This window comes from Triticum aestivum, chromosome 2A (genome assembly GCF_018294505.1).
Source record: "Triticum aestivum cultivar Chinese Spring chromosome 2A, IWGSC CS RefSeq v2.1, whole genome shotgun sequence".
Classification (NCBI taxonomy): domain Eukaryota; kingdom Viridiplantae; phylum Streptophyta; class Magnoliopsida; order Poales; family Poaceae; genus Triticum; species Triticum aestivum.
Genome location: NC_057797.1, coordinates 553,102,539 through 553,127,344, shown reverse-complemented (window position 1 = coordinate 553,127,344; position 24,806 = coordinate 553,102,539). Strand labels below are relative to the sequence as shown.

The window sequence follows — 24,806 nt, the reverse complement described above, 5'->3', positions numbered from 1 at the left end:
TATCTCCAGTTAGCACCTCTTGGGTGAGATAGTTTTTTTTTTGGTGGGTTCGGTGCAACTTGCTCCAATTTAAACCCTCATGCTTGGATACTTTAGGGATATTTGAGACCCAACTAGCTCAAACTAATTCTAACCCATGGATTCATACAGGGCCTATGGCCAGCCTCGACGCGGAGCAGTCGGTGCACCAGGAAGCGGCACTCTCTCGGCCGTCGCGCCGCTTCAAAGCCTGCGCCAGTGAGAGGTCGCCTCTGCTCTGGCCGGGCAATAAGGCGGCACTGACGCTCCCAGGCGACGCTGACCATTTCACGCGGGAAGCGCGCGCTGGCAAGGGAGTATAGGTTTTGAACTGTTTCATGTGTAATATTGGTAGTTTGCAAAACTACTCAATTATTGCACTCAGTTTCCTAAGAAATTGTGGTAAAAATGTTACTCCACAGCCCGCTTCCCTTCTCCTTCCTCTTCCACCGCCCGCGCACGTCCGCAGGAAGCGACCGGTCAACCCTTATATAGGAGTGCTAGCACAAAAAGATGCATGCATGACCACTAAAATTTCCAGATTAAAGAGCCGTTCCGACGGGAGTATGGCATATGTTGTTACCTTTGGCCGGCCATGACTACCGGGCAACGGTGACCAAAGAAGAGGTGGCGAGAGAGGAATGAATGCAGCTACTGTTTGGGTTCTCCATCCGGCTTAAATAAATGCGCAGCATCACGTGTACCTGCGGGTGCACAAATTGTAACATACATGTCTGCTTAAGTGGGTGTCACACACACACACACACACACATGTCAATTTAGAGGCCAAGCACGGTTGATGAAAAGACATTTATCCATGTATGGATATAATGATACGTATTTATTTGCATGATTCCATCCTCTATTTGTTGTTTTTTTACCTACTCTATTTATCGTGTAGATTGATGTTGCTAATTGTTGTAGCATGAAAGAGTGAGAGAAAACAGGTACTTCACTTAAAGCAAAACAGACTGAAAACATATACTGTAAGTGATATTTGAAGGATATTACCTGCACACAATGAATTTTTTGTTTGCATGAATGCAACCACACCAAGAAAACCCTAGTTGTACTGAAATTTAAACATTCAGTTACGAAGCACAACTTCAAGGGTGCATTAAAATTCAGACAACCATGTCATATAATTGGAAAAGTGAGATACATATGCATATGGGGACAAATATTATATTAGTAGGTGGGGGCAAGAAAACTGGGCGCTTCTTAATTCCCATGCTTATTTGTGTTCTGAAATTAATTACTGACTTGGAGTAGAGGACAAGTAATACATGGTTTAAACCTATTCAATCTCTACTCCTTATCTCTATATTTAACCCAACTTATATTCTAACATTCCCCCTCAGTCGTAGCGGGAGTGAAACGGATGATTACGACTGGATTTGAAGTATTGTGCTTCTGTCGTCTTCTCCGCTGCGCCATCATCAACTGCGTCTCTAATGGGTGATGGGTCAGCACCTAGGGCGGTGACTGCGTCCCCTTCTGGTGCCTCCCTAGACTCTCCTCTATTCCCTCCCGCAGTCACAGCGAGAGTGGCGTGGACGCTGGTGACGACGCGGACGCTGGTGACTGGAGTTGTTGCCGATGTGTTGCTGCAGACCAAGCCATTAATGTCGATGTCGAGGTAGCCGATCATGGTGATGTAGCCGTGGTCGATGTAGTCGTGGTCGATGGTGTAGTCGTCGTGGATGATGAAGCCTCACAAAGCCGGATGCGCAAAAAAATGCGCTATGACGAAGCTGCAGATGTGGACGATGCACCTTACGGATGTCAGAGGGTGCCGTCGGCGATGAGTCCGTCGGTTTTGCCAAGACCGGAGGAGGCCCATCGAGCACACATTGATTTTGCCAGAACCGTGTGGACGTGTAGGGTCGTCACTATAGTGACGCCGTGTCGATGCAGTCGTGCCGTCGTGGATGACACGGTCGTTGACGTCGTCGAGGTCGCGTCTTGCAGAAAAGTCTGTCAGAGGACGCTAGGTGTCCATCTAGTGGACGAGGCGGCGATGCGTTGACGAAGATGTTGATGAGGACCCTGTTGATAAAGACCTTGACGATGAAGTGTCGGCGATGGCGTTGCAGCGGCGTGTCGACGATGATGCGTCGCGTTGGAGGAGTCCCTCATGGGCGACAAAGTGTCGATGCCGCGCCGTGCTGAAAAAGTATGTTGGCTCATAGCCCGGCGTAGTCGTACAGGTTAATGTCGTTCGGCTTGGGTCGTCGAATATTGATGCAGATCGCTCGGTGTAGATCGATGTATCGGGTTGGTGTAGACGGCATGACAGCGCCCGAGTGGTCGTCAGGTTGATGGAGTCGTCTTGGTAGAGACCGCGTTCGTGCGCGTCCTTTGAAGTCGAAAACCTGCTGGCCCTCCCGGTGTCCGGCGCCGCGAGCCTGCTCGATGAAGATGTTGACGTGCAGCTAGGTGTTGTGGTCATCGGCCAGATCAGAATCAGATCACGATGATAATTGTTCCCAACCGTGGGTCGCAGAGACCGGCATGGCGTTGCCTTTCGATCGTTGCAGAAGGCCCGTGGCTGAGTCCAATGCTCCATCCAATGCGCGTACGCAAGGGCGTCTTGGTGAGTTTTGCCATGCACGTATGCATGTGCACATGGCCGTGTTCCTTGCTGCTCCTTGCGCGCATGTAGTCGATGCGGATCGGGGCTCGGTGCAGATGGTTCGATCGGTCGATGCAGTTTGCCGACGCAGTGCAGATCGATTGGTGTAGTCGTTCGGCTCGATGATGTGCTCGGTGTAGATCACTCGATGCAGCGGCTCGGTGTAGGTCGCTCGGTGCGTTGGTGGTGGAACCCTCCTGGGCCATGATCGTGTTGGGCTGTCCTCAGCCGATGGAGGAGACTGGATGTGCAGCGCCTCGATCCTGCCCTGCACCCATGCGCGCGATCCATGGAGGTCGATGCAGCAGTACATGAGCGTGGTGTGTGCGTCATCCGCAGGAGGGAGTCCTTGCTCGCTGAGTTGATGAAGCCGGTCGGTGGAGGCAGGAGCCCTGGCGGCGCGGGTCGACGTAGATGGGATCGCACTTATGTCGTCGGCTGGTGTTGACGCGCTCGCATGCGTGGCCGGCTGCTGATGGCGCGTGGTGTTGATGTAGATCGCGCTGGGGAGGTGTTGGCCAGAGGCGGTCGCCGAGCCGAGGAAGATGCGCCTGGCGGTGGATCGAGTTGCACCGATCTGTACAATTTCTCACCAGATTTGAGGGTCGTCAGATTTGTTGGCTATAAAAGAAAGCAATCTGATAAACTTTGGAAACTAAATTGATTCTAATCTAAGGAATTGATGTATTGTACGGAGTTGATGGACTCTTTGACGATGGAGTGCCGCGCCCCGGGAAGAGTAGATTAATCTCTCCGGGGGCGGCGCGCTGCGGAGGGGTGGAAGGTTCTAGAATCGGCGTCGTGAGACTAACCGCTTTAATATCATGTGAAAATTGTAGGATGATTAATGTTTGTTGTTGTTATATTGATCTGACCCTTATGGAGGTATATATAGAGGTACAACCGGAGGGATAGAGACTTGGAGTAGAGGACAAGTAATACATGGTTTAAACCTATTCAATCTCTACTCCTTATCTCTATATTTAACCCAACTTATATTCTAACAGAAACATAATTTTTTTGGAACTTTTTGTTATATAATGAACATAGAGCAATCGAGCAAAATGATAAGGAAATGTATCATCTCTTTTTGATAGCTTATCAATGCGTTCCATAATTATTATTTTTTGCGGAGAAGAGAGTGCTAGTAAAATGAAATAAAACTACAGTAACTAAATGTGTCTTGCTGTAGCATTTTGATTTAATCTTAATACAAAACATAGTCAGATGATCTGTAATAGAAAACATATATGTACACTTTTTTTTCAAACTCAACATGCGCAGTTCATTAATCTGTCCGAGTCCTTCAGCTTACTTTTACCAATGCACTGTTGACGGACAACCTCGATCGAACCCATATGATATTAGCTAAGGGGGTCGTCGTGTGATTCTGTTATATTTCTCCAGCTTACCTTTTTCGAAGTGCCTCCACCATCGTGGATGTATTAAGGTTGTCAGAATCAACATTCAATTAGTAATGGGTATTATGCAGTGTACGAAAATTGGTATTCTAGCAATAGCTAGACTGGATCAATAAGCAATATAGATTTTCCCCAATGGCAGTGTTCGAGTGGCTGCAAGTCAGCGTCTCTAGTCTTCATTCACAAAGACACAAAGACATAAAACTCCAGCTAGAGCAATTTTTAGCCATGCATCCTCTCAGTAGCACAATAGCTGGAAAATGTAACTTTCTTAATAACTGTACATCAATGCCACAAATACACATTTAGTGTGACAGATTCCAAACATAGTACACATTCCCCTCTCCAGTTCATCTTCAAATTATGAGATCAGAAGAAACTAAGATTGCAAATTATGATGTACTCCCTCCGTCCGGAAATACTTGTCGGGGAAATGGATAAAAATGGATGTATCTATAACTAAAATACATCTAGATACATCCATTTCTGAGACAAATATTTCCGGACGGAGGGAGTACCAATCAGGACACATTTATTGTTGAAAACTATATACATGGATGACCATGCGGCCAGAGCTAGCCCTCAGTAACAATAATCCAGTTCTCTTTTGTTGAAAACTATATACATAGATGATCATGTGACCAGAGCTAGTTCTCAACAACAATATCTAGTTCTCTTTTGTGTGTCGCTTTCTTAAAGCAAAGGTGAATTGCTCGTTCCTATATCTATGCCATTACAAATGAGAAGACTCCATGTTACCTGGTGTTTATCAAGTCAAAAAAGAATGGCATTTAGCACGGAAGGCTGAAACTTCTGGGCATCAATCTTGTGTACAGATGAATTATGAAGCAAAAGATACAGACTGCAGAGTGAGAAATGACCAACGTAAAACAATATAATTTGTGTACTGTAAGAATGAAACACTGAAGAACCAATATACTCCCTCCATAAAGAAATATAAGAGTGTTTAGATAACTAAAGTAGTAATCTAAACACTGTTATATTTCTTTACAGAGGGAGCACTTCTTATGGTAATAATTCATATCCAAAAAAGTAATCGATGAAGGGGTCATCCGACACTAATTTAAGAAGACATTTGAATATAACATGTCAAAGAATTATCCAACCAATTACTGCAATGGGCTTACTGTCAGTATACACCTTACAAAGGCTAATTAATTATGAGAGACCATAACGTCTCAAAAAGCTTAATGCCTAGAAAATTGCCATCCCTAGAAAGAAAATAATCACAGATTGTACTTAGTAACACACATAAAAAATGCAGTCTAGTCGATTTCATTTTGACAGAATTACTGGTGAGCATGCCATTCAGCTGCCGTATCACTAAAAGGTAGCAGCCAATGGAACCTGTAGAAACCTATACATGTAGAATAAAATAGCATCCAAAATTGTATCATAAAAGGGAACTGATACTCAGGCCAAGATAAAGCTTACATCACGGCCACACACACACGCTCAGTCACAATCAGCATAGTCGGCCTGTGAGAGGAGCTTGTGTATACATATTGGACACTACCTGGATACATATAGATTATTGCGATGGAAGTCTCGGGCGTAATGTGGAGATGGATGGTTCAAGCAGAGCGACAACATGTATACATGTCAATTATACACATAGAAAATAATATAGTGGTTACTTATCTGAAATGGTAACCCACAACATTTTACTCATGCTGGAGGACATAAATCGTTGCATACTTATCAATTTCAGTTACTATTTCAACTGGAAACATGCAAGCGGAATTCAGAGAATAGATAATATCGCCATCATTCAAATGCGCGATTAAAAAAACTGGTATGAAATTGAAAGATTTCTGTTAACTTAGAAAATCAGAATATTATTGTCAGAGTGCAACATTATTTTAGTTTACTAAAAACCAAAAAATGCTTGATCATTCAGAACTTCTTTGGAAGTCAGGTTAAAGTCAAGGTGGATTAATCTTCTTAGGAGAAATGACCAAGTATATGTGCTATATTTAGTCTTCAGTTTAGGTTCTGGATTAACTGATTAAGCCGTCTATGCAAGTGAACATACAAAAGACTGGAGAATTTCAAATTAGATAATCTAGTTATCCAAGCATAGCATGAAATCAATCGAAGAATCAGTCCAAAAACAAATATAAGAGCATGTGCACTACAGAGGGAAACAATGTATCTATACATTGATTTCCCAAAAACAAATGACGTAATTATGTGGCAATAGGAAGATGGATTCCGGGAGGTAGAAAGCTATGGAGAAGCGAACCAACACTATACGTACAGAAGCCAAAATTCAAGTCGAACCTGCAGTAGCAGGAACAGTTACAATGTGATCAATGACGCGAATTGGAGGTAGTTAAAGTCATATAAGAACTATATATCCTTGCAACCTACTTAAAAATAGTATGGTAGTGATCTGCAGCACGCCGGCATCTCGCTGCGCGCCCGGTGGATGTGGCTCCAGAGATCCGACGCCTCGCGCCCATGGCAGCACCTGCACATCCCCCACTGCCCGGAGGTTCAGGCCATCTTCAGGGCTTCAACCTCTTGGCACGTTGGCAATGGCGAGTCCTGCTTATTCTGGGAGAATCGCTGGTTGGACGGGAAGAGCATCTCCGAGATTGCGCCTCTGGTCTACTGCAGGGTGCCCAAACGCCGGCGCAGGACACGCTCGATGCGCGACGGCCTACTCAACCGGGCGTAGATCGCCGACATCCATGGCGCCATGGGCGTGGCCATGACCGTGCAGTACGTCACACTATGGCGGCGTCTCCGGCACATGCACCTGACCGACGAGCCGGACCGGCTGTCGTGGCGTTGGACTGACTCTGGGATCTATTCGGCCAGCTCCTGCTATCAAGCCCTTTTCGCCGGCTCCACCGCCGACCCGCACTGGCACATCACTTGGAGAACATGGGCTCCGCTCCGCATTAAGTTCTTCGTCTGGCTTGCGCTGATGGGCAGGTGTTGGACTGCTGACCGCCTGGCACGCCATGGCCTTCCCCACGAGCCTCGCTGCCTCTTATGCGACCAGGAGCCGGAATCCATGCAGCATCTCATGACGGGCTGCTCCTTCTCCCGCCAAACCTGGCACGAGGTGCTCTCATGGTGCCGATGCACCACCGCGATCCCCGCATGCAGTGACGAGTTCGCCAGCTGGCTCTCTACGGCCATCTCCAACACCTCAGCTCCTCTTCGCCATGGCCTCGCCTCCATTGCCGTCCTCACCGTTTGGCACCTATGGAAACACCGGAACGGCTGCCTCTTCGACGGCGATCAACCAGCCGTGGGACGTGCGGTGCATATGATCCAGGAGGAGGCGCGGCTCTGGGTGCGCGCCGGCGCAAAGGGCATGGCCCTCATCTTGCCTGAGACGTAGGCTACGGCAGATCGGGCTGCACACCCCGTCGACCGTGTGCCAAGGCTACCGATGCTTGCCATCATTGTGCATGAGCTAGTTAGCTTCCCCTCCACCTTGTAATACCTTCATGTTTTGTCACTCTATCTATCAATGCAAAGATACGCAAGGCTTTTGCGTATTCGTGAAAAAAAGTCTAGAGTACTATTTGGAAAAGTAGATATAGTGTCACGCATGTACACTAAACATTCTGCTGCGCACAATGGAACCCATAAATCTGTTAGTTTCGTAAAAACATATTTAGCTAACAATATTCGGATCATTATCAATGTATATACCTCCCCGCTCTAAATATGCAAATCACTAATAGGGCACACTGATACATGTTTTTGTATAAGTTAGCATCTCTAAAATCTAAACACTGGAACTCCAAAAGAAATAGCATATTATCAGGAACGAACCTAGGAAATATGGATTCCATGGTTACATTTGCAGGGAAATTTCATATGGGTGTTTAATAATAATAATAAAACATAGATTTGGATCCCTTTTCAAAAACAGTACATGTATGTGCTGTAAATAGAACCTATATAACTCAAGTACGCCATACATCCAGCTTAATTTTGCATGGGCAACAATTTGAAAATCTTACTGCAGATCTGCCAAAGATAGATTATACACATTATTGGAAATCATTTTGAGAAATCTAGGAAGTTTGTAAAACTTAAAATGTCAACTTAGCCTTTTGTAATCCCAAAAGAGAGAATTAATAGATATATATACCACTACCATGCGATAATCTAACAATTAGCGTTTACTCAGAAGAAATAACATACAACATCGAAATTCATTCCATAGGAATCGTCAACTATTTTTGTTGTCTAACAAATGGTCGCACGGGAAGACATGTGTAAAGCTTCCTGTGTAAACAGTTAATGTAAATTGGCTGGTTGGCAGTTGATGTGGATGTAGTTTAACAGAAACTTGCTGCATGGTGCCACTTTAGGCAAGATCACATTCTAGCTGGTTCTCACCCACTCGCCCAAATGTATAATCTGACACAGAGAAGTGATGAAGATAGATAGAAAAAAGGCCTGTTGTTGTTGATGAGATGTGATGGATTAAGCCGACTTATTATGGGTTCTATGAATTAAACGGATGGAGGAGTAGGGATTTAACAATGCATGGTGATTTACCAGTGGAGTGGGGCAGGAATAACGGGAGACGGACTCGAGTAGGGCTTCGATTGAAAGTTGTGGTGCCACCAGTCCAACGTAATTCCTCAACTTGACGGCCTCAAGTACCAACCGGGCCTCCTTTCTTGAAAACATCGTGCGTACTACACCTCCTCATATGATGCATCAACCATCTATATTTAAAAACTTGAAATAAGAAGAATTCTAATGGTTGGGTGAGGAGAAATTGGTTTGCATCACTGATCATAACATTGCAATGAAATGCAAAAAAGAGATTTATATACATGGAACTCCAAGAATAACAATGCGAGTTTGATAAATATACATAGTGAGAAAAAAATACTAATGTTACAACAAAAATCAAAAGCCTAGATAGAGCCCTAAAACACAAATTACTAATCCCCACAAAAAAAACACAAATTACTAATCCCCACAAAAAAAACACAAATTATTAATGCTATCGTGATGCAACCTTTTTCAGATCAAAAGAACACGCAGATCCGGCATCTTTTTCTAGATCAAAGGGGCACATCAATCTAATGGAAAATAGAAACACACATGGCTTACCTGAGATCATCACGGCAAGGGTGCAGTGAGCCGGTCCTGGATATGAAAACTTGAAATAAGAGGAGATTAAAAGATTTGACAGGGGCGGGATTGAGAAGAGATTGGGTTGCAGCACGAATGGCCGGTGACCTGCAGCGGAGAACAAAGAGGAAAAGGGAGCCGGCTGGGCGCACGGCGACGGAGTACCTCAGGGCGTGACGGAGGCTGAAGCTTCTGCTCGTCAGCCATGAATGGGAGCGCCGCCTAGGGCATGGAGAGCAGCGGAGGATGAACAATGGAGGCAGAGGAGAAGACGGGTCGCCGGCCATGAATGGGAGTGTCGCCTGGGGCATGGAAAGCAGCCGAGGAGAAACAATGGAGGCGGAGGAGAAGACGGGCCAATGGAGCAGATTTTTTTTTGTATTCAGTATTATAATAAGAGAGGAGGCGTGTGTAAAAGTTTGCCCGGCTGGGATTCATCGGATGGTTATATAGAATACATAACACAGGGATCGGATGGATGATTTCACAAAAATTTCTGATTGGCATGGCAATTTTTCCCTAGGATTATATGAGTCGATCTCCATTGTAATAATTCGGTCCCACCAGATAAACGGCTCTTAATTACCGATTAACGTGTGAATTTACATGGAGTCTGTAATTAGTATAGATAGATAGATAGATAGATTGTTTATCATACGGGTAAGGATGGATGAAGGTGGTAGGAACAAATGCTCCGCCTAGAGCATGTGTGTGTGAGATGGAGTCTATGTGTGTGTATGTGTGAGAGAGAGAGATGGAGTCTGTGTGTGTGGGCGTGTGTGTGATGGAGTCTTATTGTGTGTGTGTGTGTGTGTGGGTGGGTGGGTGGGTGCGTGCGTGTGTGTGTGTTTGTTTGTGTGTCTGGGGTGTGTGTGTGTCGCAGGGTCCTCGGTGGCGGGTGTAATTTAAGTTTGCATGGCTTCATTATAAAGAGGTGATGTGTATGGCAAAGGCCACCAACGGTCGGGTGCGAGAGAGAAAATTCCCGTAGAAAGGGAAGAGAAGGTGTGTGCGCGTGAGAGTAGTCGACATTGAGAGAACGTGTTTGTTCGAGAGACACCGAAGAAGACTACTATATATCGATGGTGCATGTAGGCGGGAATTAAACGAAGAGATGGTCTTATTAGTTTCGGGGATATAGGGGAAGAGTGACAGGGGGTAGCTATAAGGAGATTGTTAAGTATGAGTGTGTGTTTTACCCATCCTGACGGAAGTTATGTGCACACAAGAAGAGAACGATTCGATGTGGCGTTAGGGTTGACGGTAATCAACTACGTATGGAGACATAGAGACTTTCAACATGCATGTGTGAGAGGTATACATGTATACGTGGGATGTGTGTGTGTGCGCGCGCGCATAATCGAGATAAAAGAAAGAAGACATAAGTCATAAGCTAAGATCAAGGACATGGGAGAGACGGATCGGTATGACAATATGCATGCATGCGAGAATGGAGGGAAGAAGGCCTGACAATTGAGCATGTGTTTTTGTCTTTAAGAGATAGTGGCGTGGGGTGGAGTATGCATCTATGGTGAGCAGAGGGAGTGAGGCACAACGATTGTGCAAAAGAGATCAACCTATAAATGAAAGAAGATTGATGAAGAAATAGATAAATAGAAAGATAAAGATGCTAGCGAGTGTGCATTAAAGATAGGAGTCAAGTGGATTAGAAAGCTGAGTTATGGGTGTTGGTGTGAGAGAGATGAAGAAAGGGTGTATGTGACTCACATGCAAACAAATATCGGAGAGAAATGAGATCCTGAGAGACAGAGTTTTGTGTCTACGAGAGAGTAAGATATTTCAAAACAAGAGTAATAGCTAGAGAAACATATGAGAGAACGCAAGATATCTCTAAGGAGAGAGTGTGTGTGAGCGACATACAAGAAAACACTGGAGAAATATGAGACCCTAGGAGACAGAGTTTGTGTTTGTGTGTGAGAAAGAGATATTTAAGAGGAAGAGTCGTAGGTTCTCATACCTAAGGAGCGAAAGACATCTCTGTATGAGGGGTGTGCGAGTGGCACACAGGGGAATAGTAGAGAGAAATGAGACCCCGTAAGACAAAGTTTAGTGTTTGTGTGAGAGAAAGAGATTCCACATGAAGAATTATAGTTAGAGACACATAGCAGGGAGCGAGATATACTTAGAGAGAGATAGAGTGATAAAGGTCGAGGGAGAGAGTACCATCAGTGTGTTACGAAGATACAAGATCATTGTCGATATACAAGTAGCACGAGATACCCGAGAGACGATGAACGTGTATAGGTCTAGAGAGATAGTCCTATATAAGTATGAGTAATAGTTATATGAGATGAATATCTAGATTAAATGGGATTCAAATATTTAAACTGGAGATCACGACATCAATAATATCATAACGCAAATTGGTGTATCAAATATGCATATTCATTTGAATTTGGGACATGTGTAATGTTATATAATTTATCAATATTGGTGATCCATAGATTCTTTAATTAGAAACAATGCATGGTTATATGCAATTAATGTCTAAATGGGATTACACTATATGTTGCGTGTGTGAAACACATTATACATGTTTGAGAAGTAAAAAAATCCGCATGAAACACACATTAATTGGAGATAGTTAGCGAGGAATGCATACATTGGATTTCAACATAAAGTGGTTTCAAAAATTTGAAAATCCAAATTGATGGATACAACCTTATGAATCTAAGATCATTCCATTTGTAAACCATATTTATGTATAAAGAGTGTTGTGGTTTTCCAAGTATATATAAAAAATGGTGTATATAGGATTTTATTCCAATTGAAAATGGATCCTGCCCGAAAAAAAATTAGAAGACAAACGGGATTCGAATTGAGTTGGCACGGTAAACGTGCACTCTGAAAAATTTAAACGAAGTGGGGAAAGTCGCAGTAACCGTCCGAAACCAAATTTTGCAAGATGGAAATTACTACTGCCTATCCCTGTCACGCAAAGCCTATCTGCTCGATTTCTATAGGTTTCGATAGGGGTATGTTTGTAATTTCACCCAAACGTGACATAACCACCTCTCACCCGGATTCATACACGGTGGGCGCCAAAACACAGTGTGTCCTCGGCCGAAATCGACTCCCTCCCCGATTCATAAATGGTGGGCGCCAAAAACAAACTCTCGTCGGCAAATATTCGGTGTATGCGAGATTACCGTCCTATCCCCAACCGACTAATATTGTTGTGATGTAGGAAATTTGAAACGGGGGCTAAGTATAACACCCTCGATGCGACTATATCTCTCACGTGTCGAGGCACGACTTAGAGGCATAATCGCATTGAAGGCTTATGTCACAAGTCAGGCAATCTTCACAAATATCCCATGTAATATAGATAATAAAAAGGGATAACATAGTTGGCTTACACTCGCCACGTCAATCAAGGTACATAAATAACATTACATCATCCAAACACTCATGGCCCGACTACAGCGCCAAAATAAAAGATAACCCAACATGCGACACGGTCCCAATCACCCCCAACAGGGCATCACTACTGAACATCAGGAAAGGAAACATAGTAACGTTGAGAGTCCTCGTCGAACTCCCACTTGAGCTTGAGCGCGTCACCTGTAGCGGAATCACCAGGCCCTGCATCTGGTGTAATAGTAACCTATGAGCCACAGGGACTCAGCAATCTTGCACCCTCGCGATCAAGACTATTTAAGCTTAAAAGGGGTGGCAAGGAAAATATGTGTGGAGCTGCAGCAAGCGACTAGCATATATGGTGGCTAACCTATTCGCAAAAGAGAGCGAGAAGAGGAGGCAAAGCGCGAGCGAGAAACTAGAGAGCAACCTGCGCAGACATTACTCCAACACCGTGTCCACTTCCCGGACACCGCTGAGAAGAGGCCATCACGGTAATACACTCAGTTGATTCATTTTAATTAAATTAAGGTTCAAGTTATCTACAACCGGACATTAAAAATTCCCGTCTGCCCATGACCGCGGGCACAGCTTTCGAAAGTTCAAATCCCTGCAGGGGAGTCCCAACTTAGCCCATGACAAGCTCTCACGGTCAACGAAGGAATAGACCTCCTCCCGAGACATTCCGATCAGACTCGGTACCTCGGTTCTTCAAGACACTTCGACAGGTTAAAACTAATCCAGCAACACCGCCCGAATGTGCCGACAAATCCCGATAGGAGCTGCACATATCTCGTTCTCAGGGCACACTCAGATGAGCGCTCCATACAACTAAAACCAAACCTCGAGTTTCTCCGAGGGGGCGCTGCACAGGACACTAGTTTGGACCAACACTCAGAGGAGCACTGGCCCGGGGGGGTTTAAAATAAGATGACCCTCGGGCTCCGGAAACCCAAGGGAAAAGAGGCTATGTGGCAAATGGTAAAACCAAGGTTGGGCATCACTGGAAAAGCTTTAATCAAGGCGAACTATCAAGGGGTTCCCATTATAACCCAACCGCGTAAGGAACGCAAAAACCGGGAACATAACACCGATATGACGGAAACTAGGGCGACAAGAGTGGAACAAAACACTAGGAGAGAAGCCGAGCCTTCCACCCTTTACCAAGTATATAGATGCATTAAGATAACATGGCAATATAATGATATCCCAACAAGTAAATAAATGTTCCATCAAGGAACGGCCTCCAATCTTCACCTGCAACTAGCAACGCTATAAGAGGGGCTGAGCAAAGCGGTAACATAGCCAATCAACGGTTTGCTAGGACATGGTGGGTTAGAGGTTTGACATGGCAATTTGGGAGGCCTGAAAGCAAATGGTAGGCATCGTATCACTAGCATAGCAAAAGAGCGAGCAATCTAGCATAGCAAAGATAGTAGTGATTTCGAGGGTATGATCATCTTGCCTGCAAAGCTGTCAGAGTTGACTGGATCCTCGAAAGCAAACTCAACGGGCTCCTCGTTAGCGAACTCGTCTCCCGGCTCTACCCAAACAAGACAAACAATCAAATGGAACACAATCAACCACGTGCAAGGATCAAACAATATGGTGCAATGATGATTTGCAAGCATGTGAACATAGCAAAAGCATAATCAGTTTTCAGACTTAGTGAAAACTGGCACATGCTGAAACATATCTCAAGTAGGCATGTTTACGAGCTCGATGCACTCATTACGGTGCAAGTCATGATAATCTAAGCATACATCCATCAAGAATACACAAAATACAAGCTAGACATGGCAAGAACAATATCATAGCATGCACGGATCAACTACAACATCATCGGCAAAATTGCAAACAAGTAGACAATCTGCCCAGATTCACGAAGTAGCAAAAGTAGAGCTCGATTGACTCAAGCTAGGGTGCTTCATAAATGCAAACAAAGACAAGGATGGATATATCACTACAAGATTAATAAAACATCCTTACTGATCATCCTCAAAAGAGGCACGGATCACTCGGAAACAACATGAACATATGACAACATGAGATAAACAGCTCAAGGACTTAGTGGAAATTCTAAGTCCCTGAAATCAGAATTACCAAGTGCCTCACTTTGCAAGCTTGTACTAGTCACCACACACATCACAAAAAAACATGGGTTGCACCTCTGGAAAGATGACAAAATCCTTAACAAAACATATGTAGAGCATCAGGGCATATCATGCACACAAAAATCATGGCAAAAATGACAAATGTCTAAATGGAGCAGCAGATCTGACAAATATCTCAAGTAGCCCTCTTCTAATAGCATTTCGGGCATCACAATATCCTCGAAGTTGACGGTGCGGTCAGGAGTCTTGAAGCACTTTCGGAGCTAAGAGACATGGAACACATCATGAACATTTGCAAAGTTTGAAGAAAGCTCGATTTGATAGGCGAGATCGCCTCTCTTGCTGACAATCTTGAAAGGTCCCACGTATTTGGGGGCAAGCTTCCCTTTGATACCGAAGCGACGAGTACCTTTCATAGGAGAGACGCGGAGGTAAACATGATCTCCGATCTCGAAAGCCAAATCACGGTGCTTACTATCATAGTAGCTCTTCTGGCGGGATTGGGCTGCTTTGAGGTTATCTCGAATGACTTTGCACATTTCCTCTGCCTCTGTGATTAAGTCATTTCCCAAAAGCTAACATTCACTGGTTTCAGACCAGTTGAGAGGGGTACGGCACTTCCTGCCATACAGAATTTCAAATGGGGCCTTGCCCAAACTTGCTTGAAAACTGTTGTTGTAGGAGAATTCAGCATAAGGAAGACAATCCTCCCACTTCATGCCGAAGGAGATCACGGAAGCCCTGAGCATATCTTTAAGAATCTGGTTGACACGCTCGACTTGGCCGCTAGTTTGAGGATGGAAAGCTGTGCTGAAGCGGATGTTGGTGCCCATGGCCTTCTGAAAAGAATCCCAAAACTTGGAGGTAAAGATACTGCCACGGTCTGAAGAGATCACTTGTGGGATACCATGCAGAGAGACAATTCGAGAGGTATAGAGCTCCGCCAATTGAGCTGCAGTGATTGACTCTTTGATAGGCAGAAAGTGAGCCACTTTGGTGAGTTTGTCGATGACAACGAATATAGCATCATTGCCACATTTGGACTTTGGAAACCCAGTCATGAAGTCCATTTCAATGCGGTCAAACTTCCATTCTAGAATGGCAAGAGGTTGGAGGAGACCAGCTGGTCTTTGGTGTTCTGCCTTCAGTCTTCTGCATACATCACACTCATTCACGAATTGAGCAATCTTGTGCTACATTCGAGTCCACCAATAAGCCTTCTTAAGGTCCTGATACATCTTCGTACTCCCAGGGTGGATGGAGAGGAGAGAATTGTGAGCCTCGTTCATGATCACTTTACGAAGTTCACCTTTGGGCACAACAATACGATCCTCGAAGAAGAGAGTAGCCTTGTCATCAAGGCGGTAGCACTTGTACTTGGGTTGACTCTTGGCAATCCCAGTCTTCACCTTTTTCGCCATAGCATCAAGAAGCTGGGCTTGGCGAATCTGGTCTTCCAAGGTAGGAGAGACTTGAAGGTTGGCGAGGTAACCTTGAGGAACAACTTGCAGATTAAGTTTGCGGAAAGCTTCACAAAGCTCGGGTTGGTAAGGCTTAAGAATCAGACTGTTGCAATAAGCCTTCCTGCTCAATGCGTCAGCAATCACATTGGCCTTGCCTGGAGTATACTCGATACTCGGATTATACTCTTGAATCATTTTGACGCATTGAGTTTGCCTGAGGTTGAGATTAGGCTGAGTGAAGATGTACTTGAGACTCTTGTGGTCAGTGAAGATGTCCACTTTTCTTCCCAATAAGAGATGTCTCCAAGTCAAAAGAGCATGCACAACTGCTGCCAACTCGAGATCATGAGTGGGGTAGTTCTTTCATTAGGCTTCAACTGGCGATAGGTATAAGCAACAACTTTCTTCTCTTGCATCAACACTGCGCCAAGACCTTGGAGAGAGGCATCACAGAAGACCTCGTACGGCTTGGATTCATCAGGCGGAGTCAGAACTGGAGCAGTGATCAATTTCTCTTTCAAAGTGTTGAAAGCAATGTCACACTCCGGAGACCAAACGTACTTGACGTGCTTCTGGAGAAGATTTGAGAGAGGCTTCGCGATCTTGGAAAAGTTTTCAACGAATCTTCGGCAATACCTTGCGAGACCGAGGAAGCTGCGGAGTTGCTTCACGTTCTGAGGAGGTTCCCAATTCACAATTGCAGACACCTTCTCAGGATTCATGGAAATGCCCTTGGCAGAGATGATATGACCAAGATAAAGAACCTCATCGAGCCAAAATTCGCACTTGGAGAACTTGGCGTAGAACTGATGTTCTCTGAGCTTATCAAGCACCAAACGCAAGTGCTTGGCATGATCTTCCTTGTTCTTCGAGAAAACCAGAATGTCGTCGAGATAGACCAAAACGAAGTCATTGGTGTAGGCGCTGAAGATGAAATTCATCATACGAGAGAACGTCGGAGGAGCGTTGACGAGGCCAAAAGACATGACAATGTATTCATATGAACCATAGCTTGTCCTGAAAGCCGTCTTGGGAATATCTTGCTCACGGATTCGAATATGATGAGAACCCATACGGAGATCAAGCTTGGAGAATACTTGGGCACCTTTGAGTTGTTCGAACAGCTCGTTTATGTTGGGAAGTGGGTATTTGTTCTTGATGGTCTTCTTGTTCAATGGACGGTAATCAACACAAAGTCGGTCCGTTCCATCCTTCTTCTTCACAAAAAGAACACCACAACCCCACGGAGAACAACTAGGCCGGATGAGACCCATTCTTTCTTGAATATCGAGTTGCTTCTTCAGCTCCTTCAACTCTTCAGGACCGAGCTTGTAAGGACGCTTGCACACAGGTTCCGTGCCAGGCTCAAGATCAATAACGAATTCAACTGGCCGGTGCGGAGGCATTCCTGGAAGCTCTTCTGGAAAGACGTCTTGATATTCGCAGACGACTGGAATTTGCGAGACAGCATCCAGTTCACCCTTCTCATTGAGTGAAGATGTACTTGAGACTCTTGTGGTCAGTGAAGATGTCCACTTTTCTTCCCAATAAGAGATGTCTCCTAATCAAAAGAGCATGCACAACTGCTGCCAACTCGAGATCATGAGTGGGGTAGTTCTTCTCATTAGGCTTCAACTGGCGATAGGTATAAGCAACAACTTTCTTCTCTTGCATCAACACTGCGCCAAGACCTTGGAGAGAGGCATCACAGAAGACCTCGTACGGCTTGGATTCATCAGGCGGAGTCAGAACTGGAGCAGTGATCAATTTCTCTTTCAAAGTGTTGAAAGCAATGTCACACTCCGGAGACCAAACGTACTTGACGTGCTTCTGGAGAAGATTTGAGAGAAGCTTCGCGATCTTGGAAAAGTTTTCAACGAATCTTCGGCAATACCTTGCGAGACCGAGGAAGTTGCGGAGTTGCTTCACGTTCTGAGGAGGTTCCCAATTCACAATTGCAGACACCTTCTCAGGATTCATGGAAATGCCCTTGGCAGAGATGATATGACCAAGATAAAGAACCTCATCGAGCCAAAATTCGCACTTGGAGAACTTGGCGTAGAACTGATGTTCTCTGAGCTTATCAAGCACCAAACGCAAGTGCTTGGCATGATCTTCCTTGTTCTTCGAGAAAACCAGAATGTCGTCGAGATAGACCAAAACGAAGTCATTGGTGTAGGCGTTGAAGATGAAATTCATCATACGAGAGAACGTCGGAGGAGCGTTGACGAGGCCAAAAGACATGACAATGTATTCATATGAACCATAGCTTGTCCTGAAAGCCGTCTTGGGAATATCTTGCTCACGGATTCGAATAGGATGAGAACCCATACGGAGATCAAGCTTGGAGAATACTTGGGCACCTTTGAGTTGTTCGAACAGCTCGTTTATGTTGGGAAGTGGGTATTTGTTCTTGATGGTCTTCTTGTTCAATGGACGGTAATCAACACAAAGTCGGTCCGTTCCATCCTTCTTCTTCACAAAAAGAACACCACAACCCCACGGAGAACAACTAGGCCGGATGAGACCCATTCTTTCTTGAATATCGAGTTGCTTCTTCAGCTCCTTCAACTCTTCAGGACCGAGCTTGTAAGGACGCTTGCACACAGGTTCCGTGCCAGGCTCAAGATCAATAACGAATTCAACTGGCCGGTGCGGAGGCATTCCTGGAAGCTCTTCTGGAAAGACGTCTTGATATTCGCAGACGACTGGAATTTGCGAGACAGCATCCAGTTCACCCTTCTCATTGAGAGAAAACAGACGGATTGTATCATCCCGAGTGGCAAAGACAATTACATCCTCAAACGAATGAGTCAATTGAATCTGCCTGGCTGCACAATCAAGATGTGCCTTGTGCTTAGAAAGCCAATCCATTCCGAGAATAAGATCAATATCCGAGTTACCAAGAATCACCGGAGAAGAGAGAAACTTGTAATCACCCAACGTGATAGAGATATCGGAAGCAACCAAACTAGAAGTCAAAAGCTTGCCGGGAGAAACAACTTGCATGACTTTGGGCATGATCTCGGTATCAACATTGTGCTTAGATGCAAACGGGCATGACAAGAAAGAATGCGATGCACCAGTATCAAAAAGTACTTTTGCAGGAACATCGTTAACAGGAAGGTTACCCATGATGACATCTGATGAATCCTCTGCCTGAGCTGCATTCACCATATTAACCTTGGCGTACTTGGGGTTATGCTTGACCACAGCTGTACTTGCTGATCTCACAAGAGGAGGAGGAGGAAGACGCCTCTGGTTGAGACACTTGTTGGCATAGTGACCCTTCTGTTGGCACTTGTTGCACGTGACCTCTGAAAGCGGACGGTGGTATGGAGCACTCGATCTTGGAGCTTGAGACGAAGTCTTGTTCTGAAAGCCAGGGTTGGGTGGGTGGGAAGATCCACTGCCACCTTTGCTCTTCTGCTGATACGGCTGACGGAACGGAGGAGGAGGAAGCCAATACTTCTGCTGCTTGGCCACTTGAGTAGAGGAAGAAGGAGTAACATCTCTGACTCGCTTCTTGGAAGCATCACACCTCAATTGAGCAGCCTCTTGCTTCAGTGCCATGTTGTAGAACTCATCGTATCTCAAGGGCTCAAAGAGAACAAGAGCTAGCTGAATTTCTTCTCTGAGACCACCCCTGAACTGGTATATCATGCTCTTCTCGTCAGGTACATCCTTCTTGGCAAAGCGGGCGAGCTTCTGAAACAACTTGTTGTAGTCATAGACAGACAAAGAGCCTTGCTTCAGGTTGCGGAATTCCTCACGCTTGCTTTCAACCACGCTCTGAGGGATATGATGAGCTCTGAAATCTTGACGGAATTCATCCCAAGTGATCACACGTCCACCTCTGGAATCCTTGTACTGCCGGAACCATTCTACAGCTTGATCTTTGAGTTGGAAGGAAGCAAACTTAACGAAATCCTCAGGCCTGACGTTACTGCACTCGAAATGCTTACACAGATCCACGAGCCAATCGTCAGCATCGGTTGCCTCAACACAATTGCTGAAAGTCTTTGGCCCATTAGCAAGGAACTGGTTGAGTGTAGCAAAGTGATTCTGATTGTTGCCTTGATTCCCTTGGTTTCCTTGATTGCGCTCTTGAAGAATTTGCATGATCAACTGTGTGTTTGCATTGGTTGCGGCCATCACAGCTTGCCATGCCTCCGGAGGAAGTGGAGGTGGTGGCGGATCAGGATTCGGAGTCGTGCGCGTTGGAGGAGCCATCCTGAAGAGGTTGACATCCATTAGCACATTGATAGACAAATATTGAAGCTAAATCCAATGGAATGAAAATTGCAACATATAGTCTTCACATCCGAACAAAATGAACCAATGCATTCCTCTTGAAATGGTCACGTATCCATAAATTGAGAAGCCACTTAGAATTAAGGTAGAGAAATAAATCAACAAGGTACGGATCAAGAACGAATAATCGGTAAGAAATCCCAATCTCAAACCAATATCCGTGGAAGAAGAACTAGAGCTACAAGAATTCCCACCTATGAAACTCCCGAACCTTTCCGGTTATGCAATCAGGTGTTGGGGATACAAGGCGAAGCATAATATCTCACCCAAATCTAGCAAATCCTACATGCAGCTGTATCCATCCTTCAACACATAACCGAGAAAACTTCGGAAAACATCTACCTCAACCTTCGAAAAAGCATCTATTATACAAGTTATGGCGATACTCCCGAACTCCCGCCCCGGTACTGGGTGGTGTCGAGGTTATCTCACCAATGAACTGCATAAAAGAGATTTTCGATGTCGGCGTACTAAACTCAGGTATTCCAGAATTGCAACGATAAAATTATGACGACAACACCTCAAAGCTCAACTCCCCGGGACACTTCCACAAAACCCCTAACATGAGGCACCAAGACAATGTTCTCATCATAAAACCATCGGAACGATTCCAAGATACCCGCGTGATCCTAAAAAAAATAGTGAAATTTGAGAAGAGAGGAGTCAAAACTCTACGTCAGGATGCCTTACCAGAGCAATGAGGAGACTGGGAAGTAAAAAGAATTCCTAAACTCTCCGATATATAATTCCTAAATGACTCAAAACATTTTTCTAGACACAACTCGGCTGCTAAAAACGATCAAGCAATGGGGCTCCTAAGGTTGGGGATGGCTCTGATTACCAACTTATAACACCCTCGATGCGACTATATCTCCCATGTGTCGAGGCACGACTTAGAGGCATAATCACATTGAAGGCTTATGTCGCAAGTCAGGCAATCTTCACAAACATCCCATGTAATATAGATAATAAAAAGGGATAATATAGTTGGCTTACACTCGCCACGTCAATCAAGGTACATAAATAACATTACATCATCCAAACACTCATGGCCCGACTATGGTGCCAAAATAAAAGATAACACAACATGCGACACGGTCCCGATCACCCCCAACAGGGCACCACTACTGATCATCAGGAAAGGAAACATAGTAACGTTGAGAGTCCTCGTCGAACTCCCACTTGAGCTCGAGCGCGTCACCTGGAGCGGAATCATCAGGCCCTGCATCTGGTGTAATAGTAACCTATGAGCCACAGGGACTCAGCAATCTCGCACCCTCGCGATCAAGACTATTTAAGCTTAAAAGGGGTGGCAAGGAAAATATGTGTGGAGCTGCAGCAAGCGACTAGCATATATGGTGGCTAACCTATTCGCAAAAGAGAGCGAGAAGAGGAGGCAAAGCGCGAGCGAGAAACTAGAGAGCAACCTGCGTAGACATTACTCCAACACCGTGTCCACTTCCCGGACTCCGCCGAGAAGAGGCCATCACGGTAACACACTCAGTTGATTCATTTTAATTAAATTAAGGTTCAAGTTATCTACAACCGGACATTAACAAATTCCCATCTGCCCATAACCGCGGGCACGGTTTTCGAAAGTTCAAATCCCTGCAGGGGAGTCCCAACTTAGCCCATGACAAGCTCTCACGGTCAACGAAGGAATAGACCTCCTCCCGAGACATTCCGATCAGACTCGGTACCTCGGTTCTTCAAGACACTTCAACAGGTTAAAACTAATCCAGCAACACCGCCCGAATGTGCCGACAAATCCCGATAGGAGCTGCACATATCTCGTTCTCAGGGCACACTCAGATGAGCGCTCCATACAACTAAAACCAAACCTCGAGTTTCCCCGAGGGGGCGCTGCACAGGACTCTAGTTCGGACCAACACTCAGAGGAGCACTGGCCCGGGGGGGTTTAAAATAAGATGACCCTCGGGCTCCGGAAACCCAAGGGAAAAGAGGCTAGGTGGAAAATGGTAAAACCAAGGTTAGGCATCGCTGGAAAAGCTTTAATCAAGGCAAACTATCAAGGGGTTCCCATTATAACCCAACCGCGTAAGGAACGCAAAAACCAGGAACATAACACCAATATGACGGAAACTAGGGCGGCAAGAGTGGAACAAAACACTAGGAGAGAGGCCGAGCCTTCCACCCTTTACCAAGTATATAGATGCATTAAGATAACATGGCAATATAATGATATCCCAACAATTAAATAAATGTTCCATCAAGGAACGGCCTCCAATCTTCACCTGCAACTAGCAACGCTATAAGAGGGGCTGAGCAAAGCGGTAACATAGCCAATCAACGGTTTGCTAGGACATGGTGGGTTAGAGGTTTGACATGGCAATTTGGGAGGCCTGAAAGCAAATGGTAGGCATCGTAGCACCGGCATAGCAAAAGAGCGAGCAATCTAGCATAGCAAAGATAGTAGTGATTTCGAGGGTATGATCATCTTGCCTGCAAAGCTGTCAGAGTTGACTGGATCCTCGAAAGCAAACTCAACGGGCTCCTCGTTAGCGAACTCGTCTCCCGGCTCTACCCAAACAAGACAAACAAGCAAACGGAACACAATCAACCACGTGCAAGGATCAAACAATATGGTGCAATGATGATATGCTATGCGGGATGCGATGCGGGATGCATATGCAAGATTTGACAAGTAATGCATGAACCTGGCCTCAACTTGGGAATCCAAGTGTGCCACTGGAAAGATGAGATGAAATCGCTTGAAAACGATATAAAGAACGCTGGAATCGGAGTTACGGTTTGGAAATGGCAAGCAATTCAAATATGACACCGGTCTGCGATTTACAGCAAGTAGCCATCTAAATGCAATGAGATGAACATGCTACAGCACCCAAACATGGCAACAAAATACATGGCAGGGATGCATACAAGATGCTTAACAAAAGTCTAGCACTGAGCTACGACCAATTCATCCATTAACAGGTTCAAACAAGCATGTCAAAAATGCATATGGTAAACAGATCTCAGACTTAGTGAAATTAACACTTGTCTGGAATTTCAGATCAGATAGCACTCTTCGGAGCAACAAAACTACATGCTACAGGACCTGAACATGGCAAAGTAAAACATGACATGGAGCTACTCAAAAAGCTTAACAAAAGTCCCTTAGTGACCTTGAGCCAAAAGGGATCAGAAAGCACATTTGCAAGCATGTGAACATAGCAAAAGCATAATCAGTTTTCAGACTTAGTGAAAACTGGCACATGCTGAAACATATCTCAAGTAGGCATGTTTAGGAGCTCGATGCACTCACTATAGTGCAAGTCATGATAATCTAAGCATACATCCATCAATAATACACAAAATACAAGCTAGACATGGCAAGAACAATATCATAGCATGCACGGATCAACTACAACATCATCGGCAAAATTGCAAACAATTAGACAATCTGCCCAGATTCACGAAGTAGCAAAAGTAGAGCTCGATTGACTCAAGCTAGGGTGCTCCATAAATGCAAACAAAGACAAGGATGGATAGAGCACTACAAGATTAATAAAACATCCTTACTGATCATCCTCAAAAGAGGCACGGATCACTCGGAAACAACATGAACATATGACAACACGAGATAAACAGCTCAAGGACTTAGTGGAAATGCTAAGTCCCTGAAATCAGAATTACCAAGTGCCTCACTTTGCAAGCTTGTGCTAGTCACCACACACATCATAAAAAAACATGGGTTGCACCTCTGGAAAGATGACAAAATCCTTAACAAAACATATGTAGAGCATCAGGGCATATCATGCACACAAAAATCATGGCAAAAATGACAAATGTCTAAATGGAGCAGCAGATCTGACAAATATCTCAAGTAGACCTCTTCTAACAGCATTTCTGGTATCAAGATGAACTCAAATGAAACTGATGCAATGGAATGAAATGATGTACTCTCTCAGACGAACATTTTGATATGCTATATGCCAAAAACGGAACTAGGGATGCAAAGTTATCATAGGTCAAAGTAGGCATAAAAGTTAGAGTTAGGAGGGAAAAAGTCAACCGAGGGTAGTTTTAGATCTGAGATCCAGATCGCATGGAAATCGAGGACCGCCGGAGTACTGTAGCAGGAGGTCGCCGGAGATGGCCGGAGTCGTCTGGGCATGGAGGAAGTCGGCGGGACCGGGCACCGGAGTCAGATCTCGGCGAGAGGAGGGTGGAGCGGCGACGGCGGTCGCCGGACTCGGCGGCGGCGCCGGCTTCCGACGAAGTGGCGGCCGGGTGTGGCAAACCGGGCGGTGGCGGCGCCGTCCGGAGAAGGAGGCAAGGCGGCGCTGGGCTGCCG

General features: G+C 45.2%; 1 long non-coding RNA gene across 1 annotated transcript; it reads right to left on the bottom strand.

The window, feature by feature from the left end:
- Positions 1 to 4,650: 4,650 nt before the first annotated feature.
- On the bottom strand, positions 4,651 to 9,596 carry LOC123185545 (uncharacterized). The gene is made up of 3 exons (XR_006493428.1): positions 9,382 to 9,596; positions 9,196 to 9,231; positions 4,651 to 8,801 (listed from the first exon to the last, which is right to left on the bottom strand). It is a non-coding gene; the product is annotated as an uncharacterized lncRNA (long non-coding RNA).
- Positions 9,597 to 24,806: the final 15,210 nt, after the last annotated feature.